At 40.6% G+C, this 18,448-nt stretch overlaps 1 protein-coding gene across 9 annotated transcripts in view; it reads left to right on the forward strand.

Annotated features, from left to right (window-relative positions):
* The first annotated feature begins 294 nt into the window (after positions 1-294).
* LOC100649737 (zwei Ig domain protein zig-8) overlaps positions 295-18,448 on the forward strand; it is a 35,640-nt gene continuing 17,486 nt past the window's right edge. Inside the window, exons 1-2 of one of the 9 annotated variants that reach the window (XM_020864505.2) lie at positions 295-689; positions 1,443-1,633. The gene's annotated coding sequence lies outside the window, so the exon portion shown is untranslated. The other 8 variants (XM_012312221.3, XM_048408906.1, XM_003397855.4 and 5 more) reach the window with 8 other exon arrangements.

The raw sequence follows: 18,448 nt of genomic DNA on the forward strand, positions 1-18,448 counted from the left end.
ATATAACGAAGAAAGAAAGCTACGCCTCAGGTATGATGAAGAAACAAACCGAATAATCATGGTGACGATAGCGGTACCGATGCTAATACTTGCGGTAAAAGCAATGACGATGTTACGAAGCCACAGTGTTAAACTGTTTCTCCTGTTGTAGGATTTGCATTTCCGTGCAAGGGAATCCTTGTGCAGCGATATGGTAGACAGTAATCTGGATGCATCGGCGAAGCGTGATGCGCGCGGCACGGTCGTAACGCGTCGAGGTGTGTTGGCCACGAACGGGCGCAGGCGTCGTGCCCAGGTACGTTCGTCAGTCGTCGGCCGAACTTGAAACGCACGGTTTCGTGTTCTCGTCGCGGAGCAATTACGACTGTCCTCGCGCCAAAACGTCGACACACCTACATACCTCTACCCTTTCACTATCTGGCGCTTCCGGGTGCATCGATCAATCGTTTGCTATTCACGTGTCATCGTACGGCATCCAAAGCGTCTTCGCTGAATTGTTTAATTTTCGCGTGTCCGCTGCCTCCCGATCGGAAGTTCGTTTCTCGTTGCTCGTGATCGGTCTGTGTTTCGGATTTGCAGTAAATTTGTCGTACGTACGTACAAAGTTCCCGTGCACTACGACACGCGTAAACTAAAACAACGTGATTACGAGTAGCTCGTGTGAACCTCGGTATATGCTTGCAAGTCGTGTCTGTGTCGTTATAATCTTTTATTTTTCTTTGTACACTTTTATTCAATGTCCTTCGAGGACGACGCATACCATCCGATAATCTATTCAAGACCATCGGATTTCATCCTCGCATGCCGTTTTGCATACACGTATATCGTCACATAAATTTTTGTGCCCGTTCGAAACTCAATCGAGAACAATGTCTGTAGGTCGAAAGAATTTCATTCCCTTTGCAATTTCATTGCTTTCACGATCCATTTGCCTCTTCCGATCCATCGACCAATCATTGCGTCAGAAAATATATGCGTTAAGCTATTTGACTGTTCGTGAAATAGTAGCATTTACGATACTCGTATTTCAAAATTCCATTTCTAATCGTAGCAGATATACTGGTGCGAGGCTTTTCGAATGAATTTAGTTTACTATTACTGGATTCTATTCTCTTTACAATGGTCTTAAATACGACACGCGTTTCGTTGCTGCCTCGTAAATGCATTTATATCCGTAATCAGAGACTAATTGAATCTCTTGTACAGAGTGCAACCGAATCTGCATAGACGTTGCTAGTTTCAGTGAAATTAATCGGATCATAACTATCGTACAACGCGCGGACACGCTTTCTCGTAGATAAGAAACGTTCTCGTTTTAATCAAATGCTGTTGCTTTCTTTTTACTACATCTAAATTATTATACATCACGAACCTACGCTTATCCCTCTTCTTTCCTTCGTCTAGATTATTTTATTTGTGCATTATTCTCTTTCCTTTCGTAGTAGCGATAATTTTACGTTTCTAGAATCAAATGCAAGAAATATTCGGTTGCATTTGGGGAGCTAATAAGACGTTAGATGCATAAAAGTTTTGTACGGAATTTGCTCCAACGAACGAAAAACACAGGTTGCAACACATGCGAAGAATGATGCTTGTTCGAAGTACGGCTCACGATTTCGTCGAACGATAAGTGGTAAGAGCTTCTATCGGACATAGTCCAAAATTTATTGTATGTACAAACTTGCTTAACTGATTTTGCTCCATCGATTCCGTATCTTTCGATTTCTGTCCTACATCTCCTCTGTATACGCAGACTGGCAAAATAAATCTACGATTTTCTCCTCGACGATCGAAAATTCGCCTCAGAAAATTATTACCAGGTCCAAAATCTTAAAGGATTGTATTTAATCTAGAAAAACGCGAATTTTTGGACCATAATTAGCTTCGAAATGCAGTCCCTCTAACACTCGAATTACCGCATCGGCGGCTTTGCACCGCTAGTTACCTCCTTCGACATTATGACACCGCAATTACACGAACAGTAAACTTTATACCACAAATTACAACGACGCAGAGATAGACGAGACAACTTTGACGCCATAGCTGTGCAGCCGGAGATAGCTAGGTACATAGAACGTTTATATCAATTTCTTCCCAAGGCGTACCTAATCCATAACGATTCGATCTCGCTGAATTGATCGCTTTCGCTGTAATCCATCGAACGATGCAATGCTAGTAATGATGGAATTTTAAATGATTCTAAATGATATTCGCAGTCTTGAATACGTCACTTTTAATTCACCTCGAATGAATCGAGATTTAAAATATAACTCGACGGATTTTACATTTTATCATTTTAACAGTGCTGCACGGATAAATCGCAAATGAAAAACAAAGAAAGTAGCACGACCTACGATAACAAGGAACCGAACAATTCAACGCTCGAGAGAACTCTACTAAAGAAAAATTAACGCGTGACTGTATTTTATTTTACTTGGTGTGTGAAGCGAGCGTAAAATACGCCACATTTTCCGACACAAGAGTGTCGTATAATTTAATAACGCAGACCCAATGTTCCTTACGTGCCTGGATTTCTATTCTATTCTATATACATAAGTTCTCTCGACGACGAACGGTAAACTTCCACCAGACAGCGAGTTCTACGACGAATAGTTCTACTCAACGTTTCATTATTTTAAAGACTGTTAAACTGATATACGTATATATATATATATAACTTGTGGTGGCAATGCAATCGCAATTCTTGGCGATTGAAAGTTTTCAATAAAGCTTTAGCGATGAAAAATCTATACAACGTGCGCCAAGTGAGATTCTTTTGTTAGAATGTATCGTTGAAATTCGGTTAAGATGTCATCGTTGCTTTTCGTGCATTATTTATTCCCTAATCCCATTGAATGTTTGACGTTCAAGATAAAAGCGCAAGCAAAAACATCCAGCAAGCTCGACAGCTGCGTTTAGACCCGTGGCTTTGTTTCCTCCTGCTCGGAAAAAGAGGACGATCCTCTTCTAATCGCAGCAAGCAAACCGTCCGTCATTCTCATGCTCGACTGAATTGCGGCCGGGGAAAAACTGAAAACCGAGGTTCGGCTCAAGAAAGGGAAACAAAACCGACCGTAATCTATGAAATCCCGAGGATCTTTGCCAACGATGCGTTTTATTAGAATCGTTTACTTACGAGATCGCCAAGATTTAGTCCAAGAATACTTACGATACTCGCAGTCGCAATTGATTCGAAAAAGAGAAACGCTTTTGAATTCGCCTTTTAAATATTAAATATGGAAAGCACGTGTAAATCTATAATAATGTCAAGAGGCAACCGTCCGAATAAACGATCTTTTCCTCTTTTCCTTTAACGCACAATTCTTTCTTAGTACATTTATTTATTTATTTATTTAGTAGAAAATTTTAATAAATCGAAACTATCTGTTTGCGCTGTTCGACGAGCAAAGTACAATTGTGTATTGTACTTTTCATATTGTTCTAACAGGAGTTTCCCTGAAAAAAAAAAGAATTGGAAATGAATCGTGCATTCGTGTTTCGTGCAACAATACGTGATCGATTGTCGGAAAATAAGATAGCTTCGGATAGCATCGAATTGAAACGCTCGACCGAACAGTTTCCGCGCGATTATCGTATCGCGTGGACCGTCAATTTCCCAAACTATACGAGACTACGTTCTCCGGTCGCGTTCAACAGAAAAATACGGAACGGATTCGGTGTTTCGTTTCATTTCAGGGTGTTAATAAATCACCATGTAGAATCGCCTTTTCGCGATTTCGTCTCTCCAACGATAAGATGTAGGAACGAATAAAAGAAAACGAAGAATAATAAAAATTCGAAATAACATATACGACTAAACCAAGACCGATTTAAAACGTTATCGATCGTCGATTATCATCATTGAGTATTCGCGCTTCGATAAACGCATATATGGCGTGATAATTGGCAGACCATAGGACGACAGAGCAACGCAAAGTCGGTGAACGAAACTCGCGGCGCGTTCTTTACGAAAGAAAGGAGAGGAAATTCGCGAAGAAACGAGAAAATGTTGAAATGAAGAGAAAACAAGTATACGTAAAGGAACAAAAGCAGAGCACGATGCGACTGACTCCTCGTTGACGCCGCATTTTCGCCTGTATCGGCTAGCTAAAATGCAAAAGAGTGAACCTCGTAGAGAAAGAACAGGCAGGAAAAGCTCGAAGGAAGTGGATATTTCGCCTGGAGAAAATTTGAATAAAATCAGCGGGATAGTAGTTTCCTCTTTGGTCTTTCTCTTTCTTTCGTGCCTGTTCCGCCCACCACTACCGACTTCCTGTCTTCCTTCCACCTCCCTTTGCGCTCGCTAAAGAAATGCAAGTTTAGCGCTGAAAACTCGTAAAAAGCCTTGGCCAGGCCGAGCTACCGCAAGCTCTTCGTTGTCACAGCACCTGCGGTCCGAATATCGACTCTCCTTCCCTTTTTCCTTGATATTCAACTGTTCACGCAGCCAGACTTTGCCTTTACTTTTTCTTCATTCCCACCATGGCAGCGCTTTGCAAATCCCGCTGATCATTCTGACCGCTGAACTGATCTAGAAAGGGCTAAAGAAAAACTTTTCGCAGTCGTCGTCGTCGTCGTTTGCTCGAATCAGTGCCCAGTCCCTTGATTGAAATATTAATCACGATGCATTGTACGTACATGATACGTATTTATACGTCAGCTCGATAATGAAATTGCAATTATCAAGTTCGTAACAACGTTACCCAATTCAACTGTCAAAAGGAAGAAGAAGTTTCCTTATATAGTGCTCCCTCGAATAACCCGAGGGTTAAGTACATCGACTAACTGCGTAGAGCGAAATTCGCGTAGTTCCGGAGTCCCTCCCTCTCCTCTTCCCTCACCAACCAAAAACCTGAAGTAGATACTCACACACATATATACACAAGTTTATATTTTTCTAATGCATGTGCTTATGCCTGTATATTCACTATTTGTATCCTTCACTATACATGTGTACCGTATGTAAGACGATTTGATGCCAACTGTTTTTCTAAAATTGCTGCTGTTGCATCGAGCAGCAACATCGAATTCAAACAATTGACAAACTGTTTGAAAAAATAGAAGATACGAATTCATTTGTTTTTGCGCGTGCATACAATGAAACTGAGACTATGCAGCTCGCAGTGTCACCGTTTCTTGTATACGCGGGCAATTTGCGAGGAATTAGTTCGCACGAACGCATTTACATTCGTTCTTCTTAGCCTCTGCTAGTCGCCATGATAAAGTAAAGATATGTTAAATAAATTGATGCAAAATAAATGTAAAAAAAAAAAATGAAATTTCTCAACGAAAAGACCCGCATGTAATGGAAACCGCCTTGTTCTGAGGATCACTGTCTTTCCTATTTTATCCGGGAAACTGTAGTCGTAAGAGAAGAATTCGTGCGGAGCAAATATTTTCGCCTACTTCTAAAGCGAAGCCATAGTCTCTGTTACACACGTCCTTGCAAAATCAGTTTTTCCGCAATCGTTTCGTCTCATTTTTCCAGTATTCTTATTCCCTTTGATGTCAAACGTGGCACTTTCTTATCTATTTTCGATTTTCCGCTTTTTACTGTTTTCGTTACATCCGATAGCGTTCTATGCACGAAACGAATCCTATTGTACAGATGCATGTACATGAAAATGTTATCGTCTCCACGCGCGACTAAAAACACGACTAAACATGATGACACGAGGAAGGCAGGATATTAACAGCGAGCAAAGTGACCGAAATTGATTAACCTTCGAATTAAGCATTGTCGTTTAACAAGCTTGTACCACATTGCCAGTTTCGACTGTCGATTTTCCGGCTAATTCTGTACGGCACCGTACAAGGTAATTCCAACCGAGTTGAGTAAAGACTTTTGGCCCTGCTCCTTCATTTGCGAAAACCTGCCAGAATTACGTAGTAGAACGACTACCTATCGTACAGTTTTCAACAGGCGCGTGCAACGATCATTTTCTCCGGAATATTCCTTATCTGTCCAATATCCAAGTGGAATATTTCATTTCCTTGGGTTTTGTACTTCCGTTCTCGATTCAGCTCAGCCATCGTTTAAGTCACCCTCTCGATAACCACGTATACGAGATCGTATTCTACACGCGGTCCGAATCATTCTCCAAGCACTTCTGTCCTCCGCACTCGCCATTCGGAGCAAGAAATCTGCAAAAAAATTGCCGCATTCTACCACGGATTTCGTTATTCGACCAAATGCACCTTGCCAAAACGATCTTTGAAATAGGAAACTAGTTTTATCGAAAATTTTCTTTCCCCTACGATTTTTCTCTTCGCTGTGCAATCGCATTTACATATTTATCGTGAGCGACACGTTTCGAACCGATGTCAAAACATTTCAAAGACAGCGTTGTGCCTTCCATCGAAATCGCAATTGTAACACAATATCTACAGGTGTAAACGCTATCCGACCATGTAACTCGACTAATTAAAACGAAATACAACACCGATATTAACAACAGTTCGAGCGAAACGAAAGATCGGTCAACGTTATACGATCGCTTTAATTCTACTTGCTATAGACAGCGATCGATTAAAATAGAAAGACGACGTGATACGAGGTCCGTGAGACAACAGAGAAGCGATATCGTGTCAATACATTTTTCTACTACAAACATCGGGCGAAAATTAAAATATCTAAACGCTCGATAGTCGTGCCGATCGATTCGATGGATCAGTCACAAGTGGAATAAAATCGAGTCGAGTCGAGTCGAGTCAATAGGTTCGTGTTTCCCCCTCGAACTCATCGATCTCGACTGCGAGATTCTTCCTTATCTCGCACGAACTCGATAATAACGTCGGATCCGTATAAACGACATTAAAGCAAAGAATCCGTAGGAACGTATCAACCCCTCCGATCTGACGGTGCTGCCATTCCGAGGGATTGTACGTTCGGAGAGGGTCAGCTGGTATGCGTACGCAAAATTGCGCACAATCCGTTTTAACTCCGAGCAAGAGAGATCAGTATCTCGGTTCTATTATCAGAAATAGCATCTACAATGGGAATCGGTGCTTCGATGGCCAGTCAGCTCACCTAAAACACGACAAGGGAGCGCTGCATCGATAACAGGTAGTACATCGGTCTTACGTGAAAAGATTTCATTTAAAGATAATGACTATTGTGGACTGATATGTCTTATCAACCAGAAATCCTGCAGCTCGGAACAACGGGAGTGTTTTGGAGCTTTTCAAAATTTTCACCAGCAAGGTGTTCGCATGCTTCAAAAAAATCCCTGCTGGCTATAAACGGTACTGGCGAAAAAAAAACAATTTCTAAAATGGGCTTCGATGCAAGCGAAACGATCTAAATATTTCAGTTTCATTTTTCTCGACGATCCCGATCTTTAAAATCGTAAAACGCGTTATACGAAACTGACCATTACGTAAAGCCAAAGAGCACCGGCTGCTGCTGCCAAAAAAAGGATTAGAAACAGGGAAAAATATTTTGTTTTACGCTATCGATTTTCGGTTCGCGCGATGAGCTAAAAAAATAACAACTTGCAGCATCGCATTGCTTTCGCGTTTTTACGTCGACGGATGGCCTCGGCAAAGGGCATTCAAACTCGCTCTACTGAAGTCCGATAAACGAGAAGTACCTTGTCGGCAGATGGTTGGACAGGGGAGCGCGATTCAGAGCGAAAAACAATAGACAAATTGAAACGTTTAATAAACCACGTGAAACCTCGGCCACTAACTTCGTTTACTGCAACCTGACACGAAACAATCTATGTATCTGTTACCTGTTACCAACAAGAATTTCACCACGATACTCCAACCAGTTTGAATCCTGTTCGTTCGATCGATTAAATTGATCATCCAGAAGCTAAAACGTTTGATCAATTTCGTGGGATTTTTGTCATTCGCAGACTATGTATTAACAGAATTAATGTTATCTTGTCAGAGAAAAACGGGAAATAAACATCTGCCAAATACAATAGCGTCATACCGATTATTCATAATTTGTTTTAACGAAAACATGTTCGCGGTTTTTACAAAATTTCAAAAGAGGCCGAGCTATTAACGAGACATTATCCGTCGCACTGGAAATAATTTTGACGGGAATTAGACATTCTTGAACATCTCGTCGTTCGCATTTTACGTCACGCCGAATTTTCGAATAACAATGCTGCGCGAACATCGTCAGCCCGGTCCTCTGTTGCGGAAGTAACGTCAAAATGCAGATGACCGAATATCACGCCGCTAATTGCGCTCTTTTCACTGACAAAATTCCGGTAGCGCATGGTTCGACGAAACGAAGGTGAAAATAACGATGGTCGAATGAAACGAACAACCGCGAATCCAGGCAATTATAATCGATGCATAGTGGTATGCCATAGCTCGCAACGATCGGTGAGTAGCGAACAGCTAGTAGTGGATTAATTGAATCGACCGTAAATTGCAATCGACGAAGTTGCAGGGAAATTTGCAGGGTGCGCGCGATATGTCACATATCCGCGTCTCGTAATACCCGCGCAACTACGTACGTGAAATACCACGACTCTATATTCGGAACTTATTTGAACGTAGACGTGGACAGATGCGTGCTTATCGAGTTGTCCACTGGATCATCGTATAATAACCAACCGCGTCAAGACAAATATGCGGTGAGCAAGTTTTGACGCGAGCTACTGCGCCCATATTTGTGTTCGATTTTACCTCCTGTTGTAACCGCAGACTTCCGCTTTTCACGTCGCACGTCCATATACCGATTGATCTATCAGCGTTACTATCCCATTACCGATGGTCTATTTTTCTTCCCACCCTGAGAATCCTTTTCTTCTCGACTGCTATATACAATATACATATATATCTGATTGCAATAACGAGTTTAAAAGCCGATTTCTCATTCTCCTCGATTAAACACTGATCAGCCTGGCATCGAGAAATCATGATTTTCATTCAGCCTTCTCCTATCCGGGAGAGCTTCGAACATGCTTCTTCGAAAGTAGATAGCAGGCAAAGTCCGCTACCCATTGACAGTACCTGCTTCGAAGTTTTCTCTATTCGTTACGTCGAATGTGACGTCGTCCCTTAAATTATGTTCGATTGATCGTCTATTTCTAGTTGAACCATTGGTGTCGGCATAAAGTTTTCAGTGGCCAAAGACAAACAGGCAAAGCCCTGTGCAAGTCCAGTGGAACTCAACACCTGCCCCTAGCGACAAATTATCGTCCTCCGTTAGCGGAACGATTTAATACTCGATTTAGGGAAGGACCGTTACTTGGGCGCAACCCGCCATTAGCCCGACCGACCGTGGCCGAACTTTATGGTACCAACGACGATGAATAATGGCGCTGCAGAAAATCGTTAGCTTGCCATTAACGGACGTCTCGGTAGGAAATCCTGCTGGTAAACACTCGTAAACCAGACATTCGGGATCTTGATAATGGATATCGGATCGCGGACCAATCGGACATATGTAAAGTTCTCTGTCGAATCGTTTCGACGATCGTCTGATCTTATGGTCGATTACTATATATTCCGTTCGATTCGATAAATCCTGCGATCAAACACCAAGTTATACACATGCACATACATGCTACGTACCTACATTCATGGAGTATACGACGCTCTTAAATTATTCTGAATTCTGATACGAATACCCATTATATCAGCCATATATTTGATAGCGGCGAAAATAGCAACGATCACAAATACCGTAATGTCGACAAACTTTCATCAATAATCTGTAAACAACAGAAAAGGCAAAGTTCTGATAAAAAAGAAGAAGCTTTGGAAGAAAGCAACGATCACGTTCAGCGGTGGAATTTTCGATATCGAAGGTAGAAAGTTTCGCACAGAGTGCAAACCGCAACAAGAAGGGGACAAAGCGAAGGCAGAAGGAAGAAAGGAATGAAAAAAACGGCAGCGAAGAAAGCAATCGTCCCGTAAATCAGTTAGAAACGGTAGAAGAAAATGTCGGAACGCAGGTAGCTTCCTTCCGGCACGTGCGGCCGGGAAAAATTTTCAAGCGAGCTTTCGGCTTCGAACGATTCGTCGTAAGTTCAATCAAGAAAATTGCAACGAATCCAATTTGATGATTGGCGACCATTTTTATTGTTCTTATCTCGCTTACCTATATCACGTTCTAGCCAAGCGATTTCGCGATAAACCAAATTTATTCCTTTTGCCTTTCTCGACATGCCTGAACGAATACGCAACGATAAAACTAACGTAAAGCAGAGAATTTAAACTATGTGGCTAGGGAAAACGAAATCTGAGGCGAGAGAAAATCGTAGTAAATACGAAGCTTTCGAACAAACTAAGAATCATAGGTGCCGATGAAACGCCGGAAAAAGAGTGTCGACTATTTTCTGAAATAAGAATAAACATTTTTTAATACGCGCGCAATACAAATGGACTTGGAATATATTGGACTTTGCAATTTTTGAAAGAATAAAAAAATATCAGTAAAAGAGGCACAAGAGGAAAGAGATAACGAAACGAGATTAATCGATATACGTCGTAAACGATGTTTTTACTAACTTTATAATTTTAGAGAGTTCAGTACGAATTTAACATTTTCATATTTTTAGCCATCTGCATCAGAATAAATATACGATTTATTATTCAACCTGTGCGCCGTACACGCAACTAGCTCTCATTTTTCTGACTTCCATAAGAGACGGAAGCTTTATTCCTCTAAAATATGTTTAAACTGAAGCTTCGCAAAAATTTCACGACGTCATGCATACTTGCGAGCGATAATTTACCGAATGTACAAAAATATTGGCATTGTTGATATAATGCACGACAACCTAGTGTTTTTAATTTCGTATTAGATTCACCGCTACCGTAATAATTTTGCAGCGTGGTTTTACTTAATCATAATAAGCACGATGCGTTGCACTGCCAGCGGCAGAATTCCCGGGCCAATTTACGGCATGTTTCCTCCGAATAACCTGTATTTGTTGTGTCTTTTCTTCCTGTATGCCCTCCTCTCCCTCCCCCCCCCTCTCTCGCTTTGTTTCGTTTTTCAAATCCGTTGTACTTTCCGTGTTTTCTGCTTTTTCGCAATAATTATGCTTCGCGAACCAACAATTTTTGCGTACTCCTAAACTCTAATACTTATCGAAAAATAAATACATCTTTCTTTCTTCCTCTTTCGATTTGAATTAAATTTCGGTGATCATCAATCGCAGGTTGCGTTTTGAAGTTCAACGAATTCCGCCCACTCTTTGTACATTCACAAGTTCTCGTTCACAAGTTTCTATATGTAATTCTAATCGTGATTAAGTTTTACCCTGTCTCGTTCCCTCGTTACGGCAAGAATCACTAGAAATTCTCTTTTAAATCGGATTCAAGATCTGAACAATCTACTTATCGCTTTCTTGGCGTTATGTGTTTACGTAACAGAATTACAACGTGTCTGCGAATACATACGAACCATTGAAAAATAAACGAAATGGTCGCGTGGTTTAAAGTTGAGAACAGCGCAACGACTATCGTCAGTACCATTATTGCGACAAGAAAGAAACAGAGTTTAGCGGAGCATGCGTAAAGAGCGTAAAAATCAGTAGAAAACATTGGCAAACGATGGTAAGACTCGTCGCGGAGGACCGGAACGCGGAGAGTCGTAGAGTTCAAGCGTTTACATGAGCGTTATCTTCATCGAGATTTATTGATCGATGCACTCTACTTCCGCGACCCATCCTACTCACATGGGATTCCAACCATGTTTCTCTCTCTTCCTGTACTTTACTCTCTACCCTTATATCTGCTCTCTTCGTATCTATTCGACTCTATCTCCTCTTCCTCCCTCGTACCTGTTTCTCTCGCGGGTCGGGTATTCGATTGGGGTCAGGCACTTGGATTTCACACGATCTATAATGCAGGCCTTTCGAATGGGATAGAGATAGAATAGCAAAGAGGCTACAATGAGCACATGCTCGAAAAATGGCAATGGAATACGCGGCGTGAAGGAAACTACACCCTGAAGTTCTAAAGCGTAGCATAAGATCCGACGGGCACGGAAATCCAAGGGAAAGCGTCGGCGCGCCGCGCCACAGCCTATCAAACCGCTCGAAAGATTTCAAGTTCGCTTTCATACATAAATGTTTTACTTCGTCGTATAATCGAGAGACGACTCGTTAACTGAGACTTTAGTTACCTGGTTAATGACTGCAAAAGCAACAAAAATGGGTCATCGTCGACAGAAGCTCGAAAAAGATATCGCGTAAAGAACGTGTAGCATCGTGACTAAGGTCGTGCAATCGAACTGATGATGTTTCACCTACGATTCGGTTTTGATTCCAGTTTCGATTCCAATCCGGCTATATATATATGCAGATAGCTACGTTCTTACTTCTCTTTCAACGAATTCGACTTGCTTTTCTTTGGCCGTGTTACGTCTATTATGAGCATTTTCTCCAAACTACGTGCTCAAGTATATACGCTAATGGGAGGTTTTAATACGTTTAGGGGAGATACATCGTGCAATGTAACTTTGAAAATGTCGCACAGTTTAGAACGGGACCGAGTTTACCCCAGCTCCGTAATCCCAGCGGCCGTTCCCTAATACGTCGGTCGAAGCCGACCGCAACACCAGACGTCGAGTTTGGCATTACAAGCACTAAATCCCGTCAAACCTATCAGCTCTTGGTTCCACATTCTCCTCCATCCTCTAACTACGTTCCTATATCCGTACCTCCTCTTTTGTTCATACGCACGTGAAATCCCTCCAATTCCAACATTTTTCGCGAATCTCTTTCTTTTTTATTCTCGACTCCAACTAATATCCCTAATAGTAACCATTGCAAATATTTGACACAAATATTAGAGTTACAAGAAAATGATAAATAATAAATCCGAATATTTTCATAGTTTCGTTATTTCATATTTCGTTAGTTTCAATATTTCATAGTTTAATAAATCGAATTGAATCGATTCGCGCCTACTAGGAGAACGCGGGAGTTTGATTAGCCAGTGGATAACGAACAAGGGGTTTCACGTCGGATTCTATGCCATGATTCATCAGCCTTTCAAGAATGATGAAGAGAGGTACGCGCTCTACCCTATTCCCCTCTCTCGTCTCGAAGTCCCTTCTTCGATCGGACGAAAGAGCGGGCGAGAGAAAGGACACGGAAAAGGGAAAAGAGAATCAAGGAAAACACCGTACGCTTGGCTTAAGCCAAGAATTCGTCTCTTCTTTGGACGTCTTTCATTCTCTCGTCCATTCGTCGGTGCTGCAATCTCGAGAGCTCTCCTTACCACGTTTGACATTGATAGGGTACGCGTACAACCTTTCACTCTTCCATGTCCCAAGGAATTTAAGGAGAGAAAAAGTCGATGGAGCAGGGAAAAAGAATAGTAAGGAACGGCATCTTTCGCGTGGCATCGCTTGTCGAATAAAATGCTGCTTTTTTCCTAGGACATATTGGAGCCCGACGAGACCTTACGCGAGTATGCAAGTGTTAAGAAACAAGTAGGAGGACTGGAAATAAATCCGACTTTGTGAAAAGAAGAATAAATATGAGAGAAATAACGTATTTGGTAGCAAGTTCGTCGATGGTTATGTTTCGCATATTTCTTCATACGCGTAAAAATCGTTTGTTACTTTTTTAATCGTAGCACATCCGATATTGATATCGCCATATCATAATTTTTAATTAATCAACGTATATTTATACGTTCCGTATATACGAAGTTGTGGATAAAAAATTGTGATAACGAGGAGTCCTTAGCGATGAAATAATTAACGATCGTAGCAAGAGCTGCATCCACGAAGCAATGCGTTTCAATTGATCAGCATGTCAATTGATCGCCAAACTAATCCAGAACGTACACGATTCAAAAAATAAACGTCGATGATCGGCCATGCGAAACGTCACTTGGTGTACTTTACATACTACTTACAGATTGCATGGATGATCGTTGCAGTTCGTAAGTCCATTAATTTTTTTTTTTTCTTTTCTTTTTTACAACCTTCGACCGAGTATACGAGCAAAAAAGCTCGCAGCATCGATTCTCCATGCGGAACTCGATTCTATCGACATCGGAAACGGTCAACGATTATTCGCCGATGTATTCAGCGATTTGAAAGTCGTCGAACTTAAACTACTTCATTTTGTTACTTTTACTACATATTTCCCCGGTTCTCTGGTTTTGTTTTCATTTCACCATCTTCCTGTTTCTACAGTGTCTAATGCGTCCTTGCGCAAATGGAGGGGAACGAAGAGACGGAAGAAACGATAAAACTTGAACGACGAAAGTTTTCTCAGTACAATACAATGCAATGCGATAGGATACGATACGGTACGGTACGATACGATACGATACGATACGATACAGTATGGTACGATACGATACGATACGGTACAGTACAGTACGATACAGTACGATACGATAAGATGGAAAAATTAGAAGTGGAAGACTGCTGAAGTGGAAGTCAGCTCATATTGCTTTTCCAAAACGATACTGAACGAAAGTGAGTCATAAAAAATTTCAATCATTTCATAACGTGATTACACTGGTATCGAAGGTAATGACAAATTATAGTGACCACGAATGAAGGATCAATAAAGTGCCTATGTACCAATTGTACATTTCGTCGAAATTGCTACGTGAATGCTGCTACTTGATTCGTTCTATTCGTCAATACACCATGACGTACCGACCACAGTGCGCCTTCATAGGTACTATAAACTCAGTATTTGGGTCAAGAATCGAAGAAATGCTTGCACATGGGAAAAAAGTCGATATCGACGAAAAAGATATCGAAACGATCGCTAAGTCGCGTACAAAGGAGTGAAGAAAACACGACGGAGGGAATAGAATCATCATTTTGGAACGATGGTCTGATAAAGATCGATTTACTATATACTTTTGCTATACAATATGGAGCATCACGTAACAGCAACGTCACGTACCGGTCGGTGGCGAATAGTGTGAACTGTCTAGTTTAAAACGCATGTTTCAATGTTCTGTTGTGCCGGTGCCATGCGTAACGCAATGTATCGTAACGGAACCGATCCGCTACACTATACATATAGGAACAGTTCTATCTTATTAACTGCAAAAATGTTTGTCGCAACGGGACCGTACCGTAACAGTGCTGTATCGGAACGGAGATATAAATCCGCCTTAATCCGTTCCAATGAAAAGATGTATTACTTTTTTTTTTATTTGCATGAATTTTACAATCAATTCTCATTGAAAATTAAAAGTAAATTTTTCTCACGTGGTACTATGTCGTGTTTAATAAATGTTTATCGTGTGTTTGATTCTAGTTGAATCTGGTGCTTAAATCTAAAGGATAATGTCTTTTTAGCCTGCGGATCTGATCCGACGTGTCAAGTAATTGAGTAACTAGTGAGTTTTGGTGGTTGTTAACTCGTATGTTATATCTGTTACTGAATTTGGATATTTCTTCTTTGACTGTGAGTATCTTGAGGTATTGTTTCGTTGGTAACATACCAAGGTGCATCTATTAAGGATCTTAGAGTTTTCGATTAGAAGACGTATTATGATCGTATACTTCATCGTGCTAGTTGTATTTCATTTATTGCATGACTGATTTCACAGAAATGGGATTCTCTCACGTTCCAACACTCTTGACGATGTTAAATTATATTATATTTGCATGACAGAGAAAGATGATGACTGTAACTTTATAGACAAATTATGTGGAAGTATCAATTTGATTTATTTATATTAAAAAATTACCTCCTGTACGTGAAATTGTCAGTTCCCTGTCATGTCACAACTACAAAAACAATCATATTACATAACTCATGCTCAGTGGACGAATCTGAACTTATTTTCGAGTATCCCATCTGTGTAATTATTTTTAAAAATCAATACCGTTACGTTTCATAACAGGTGGACATTTTTGGTTAACTAAAATTGTACATTTGTTGATAATCATTTGTTGCAATCAATTAGCTTTTCAGTTCCCTAGTTCGTATTATATTCCAAGTTTACTGATTTTTAATATTTAACCTCAGAATGCATACTTTACACAAAATGATACAGGACTGAGAAAAGCATCTTAGGAGCTTGATAAAAGTGTCCGTCGGTTGTATTTATGTTACATAGATACCTTGCATCTTTTAACTATTTCTTTGCGACGAAATTTGTGAGAAAATGTTTGTTCTTTTTCAACTAAAAAGTTTTAAATACAACTTTATTAAACTTTTAAATAAACTTTAAGAAACTTTTAATAAAATCTCAGTCTCCTGCAGATGGCCTTTGAAAAAATACCGATAAAATCATATAGTTATTTATTTGTCCGTTTCTGTAAAAATACCAACATGTCCTCTACCATACCCCGAACTTGTTACAATTCATAAATTAAGTGGAAAGCAGTGTGAACAGCAAAATCACTGGCAAATAATTCCCATTTCTATAGAATCGCTAATACGTATAATCAAGGAAGCATTTAGTACGATTATATAATTGATTCGAGCGTCGTGACATTTAATTGTTCAATCGCATAGTATATACATAAATCGTAAAGTGTATCTTGGTATTAACAAGGTTTACGTGGCATGAAATCATAGCAGAACCCTCCATAACAACTCGTTGACACACGAAGGGTTCCGACCGACTAAATGAAGAGGTCTGAATCATGAATCGGAGGTGTGGCGAGGAAACATGGCGCGAACAAGCATCCTCTTTCGTTATGACGTGCCAATAAATTCTACGTGGCAAGGGTTGCCGTTCGTTCGTTGCCTTGACATCGACAGCTCGTTACACCGTCAAGACGGTCGGCTTACGGCGTTGTACGTATACATAATTCAGGTATCCCTATGTGCGGTTTCTCCGCCATGAGCAGACGTTTTCAGTCACAGGGGCTTCTCTCTGTGCAACTGCCACCCAAGGAAAGCCAATTTTCTCTTTACGTTTCTGCCTTGTTCATCTTGCGCCTTATCAACCTAACACCCTTATCCATTTTAATTCTGAAATTGACTTTGTAGACTTGAAAAATTATTTTTAGAAGACATCGAACAAATCGCAGCAAAGCGAATGAAACCTCGCCGTTTTCGATCAGGTGCGTTATATGAAATTAAACGAGCGGTAAATGTGCTAAGATCGTTCGTAATCGGTCAAACTCTGGTGGGTACGTATCTTCGACGCACGAGCGAAAGAAAGTTAAAAGAAGAAAAAACCCCTTCCACGCGTCAAGGTATGGCAACGAACGAAAAGAAATAAAATGAAACGGAGCGAAACGAAATGAAATTAAATGAAACGAAAGGAGAAGAAACGATGTCGAGTGTATGTGGAACATTATAGAATCCCGCATAGTACCAGCCATGGCTAGAACGTATCGCCGTTAATATATCAATGGAAATTGCGATCGATAATTCGACTCGTTCCGCACAAATCACGATTCTACGTAAAGCCGCTTTTTTCACGAGAGAAATTGTGAAAGGTTAAATATTACATGGACGATACATCGTGTGCAACGAACCGAATCATAGTGTCTATCCGATTTACACAAAGCCACGGGCTATGAACCTCCATTACACAGATTTTATTTGTCTTTGCTTTCCGTTAAGTTTATCGCGCAGCGAGGCAATTAAAAAGTCGATCACCGGTCTCCTCTGTTACTATTATATATTGTACTTGCAAGCAGACACAATTATTCGGACGAAAGAATTCAACTGGTTTCTCCATCTATATATTTCAACTCGTGGATTAATTTATATTACGTTTTCGATCATAAGACATCGGAGAAATGATATTGATTCAATATTCTCTACTTTCACATGGAAAAACTGTAAACGTAGGCGTGCGATCAACAACAAAAAGGAAGACGAATCAATGAAATTCGCCAACAAGTGTCTGACAAAGAATATTAATTGCCCTAGCGTGATTGCTCCTTAGGGGCCTTTACAACCACTTCAATCTTCTTCCTTACTTTATTCGTCCTTTACATTGGAGTTCTTCTCGTAGACGTAACAGCACGTTTCACCAAAAAGGCCACGTACCCCCTCGAACCTTCTTTTTTTTTTGTCTCTACGCTAGCGACGAAAAGAGCGACAAACGCAAGAAAGAAAACTACGTGACCCGCGATGAAAGTGCCACATTTATATTTTCTTCTCTCGAGGATTTCGAGCTTCTGCTTTCTACGCTGACACTAATTTACCCGTTCCTCGTTTCTCTTGCTTCTTTCGAGCTCGTCATGAAACGCCCTCTTGTATAGCAATGCTGTTCAAAGAAACTGAGTGTTTCACGTCCTCCCGTCTCTGACATTTTTCAAACCGATCAGGTATTCGATGAAATATAAAATATGATCCAAATCGAAGGAATTATGTCGTCATTAGCGTAACAAGTAACCGTAAATAATTAGAAAAATAGAATACACGAATGTATCGCTGGTACAAAGCCCAAACTCTATACAGTCTTGAATTCCTGTACACATAGTTGAAGGAGACGTTGATATAAGCGAGCCATCTTTGAAACTTACTTCTAACTTAAGAAAAGCTTATTTAAATGAAAGCGTGGCAGA

The sequence above is a fragment of the Bombus terrestris genome, chromosome 9 (assembly GCF_910591885.1).
Source record: "Bombus terrestris chromosome 9, iyBomTerr1.2, whole genome shotgun sequence".
NCBI lineage: Eukaryota > Metazoa > Arthropoda > Insecta > Hymenoptera > Apidae > Bombus > Bombus terrestris.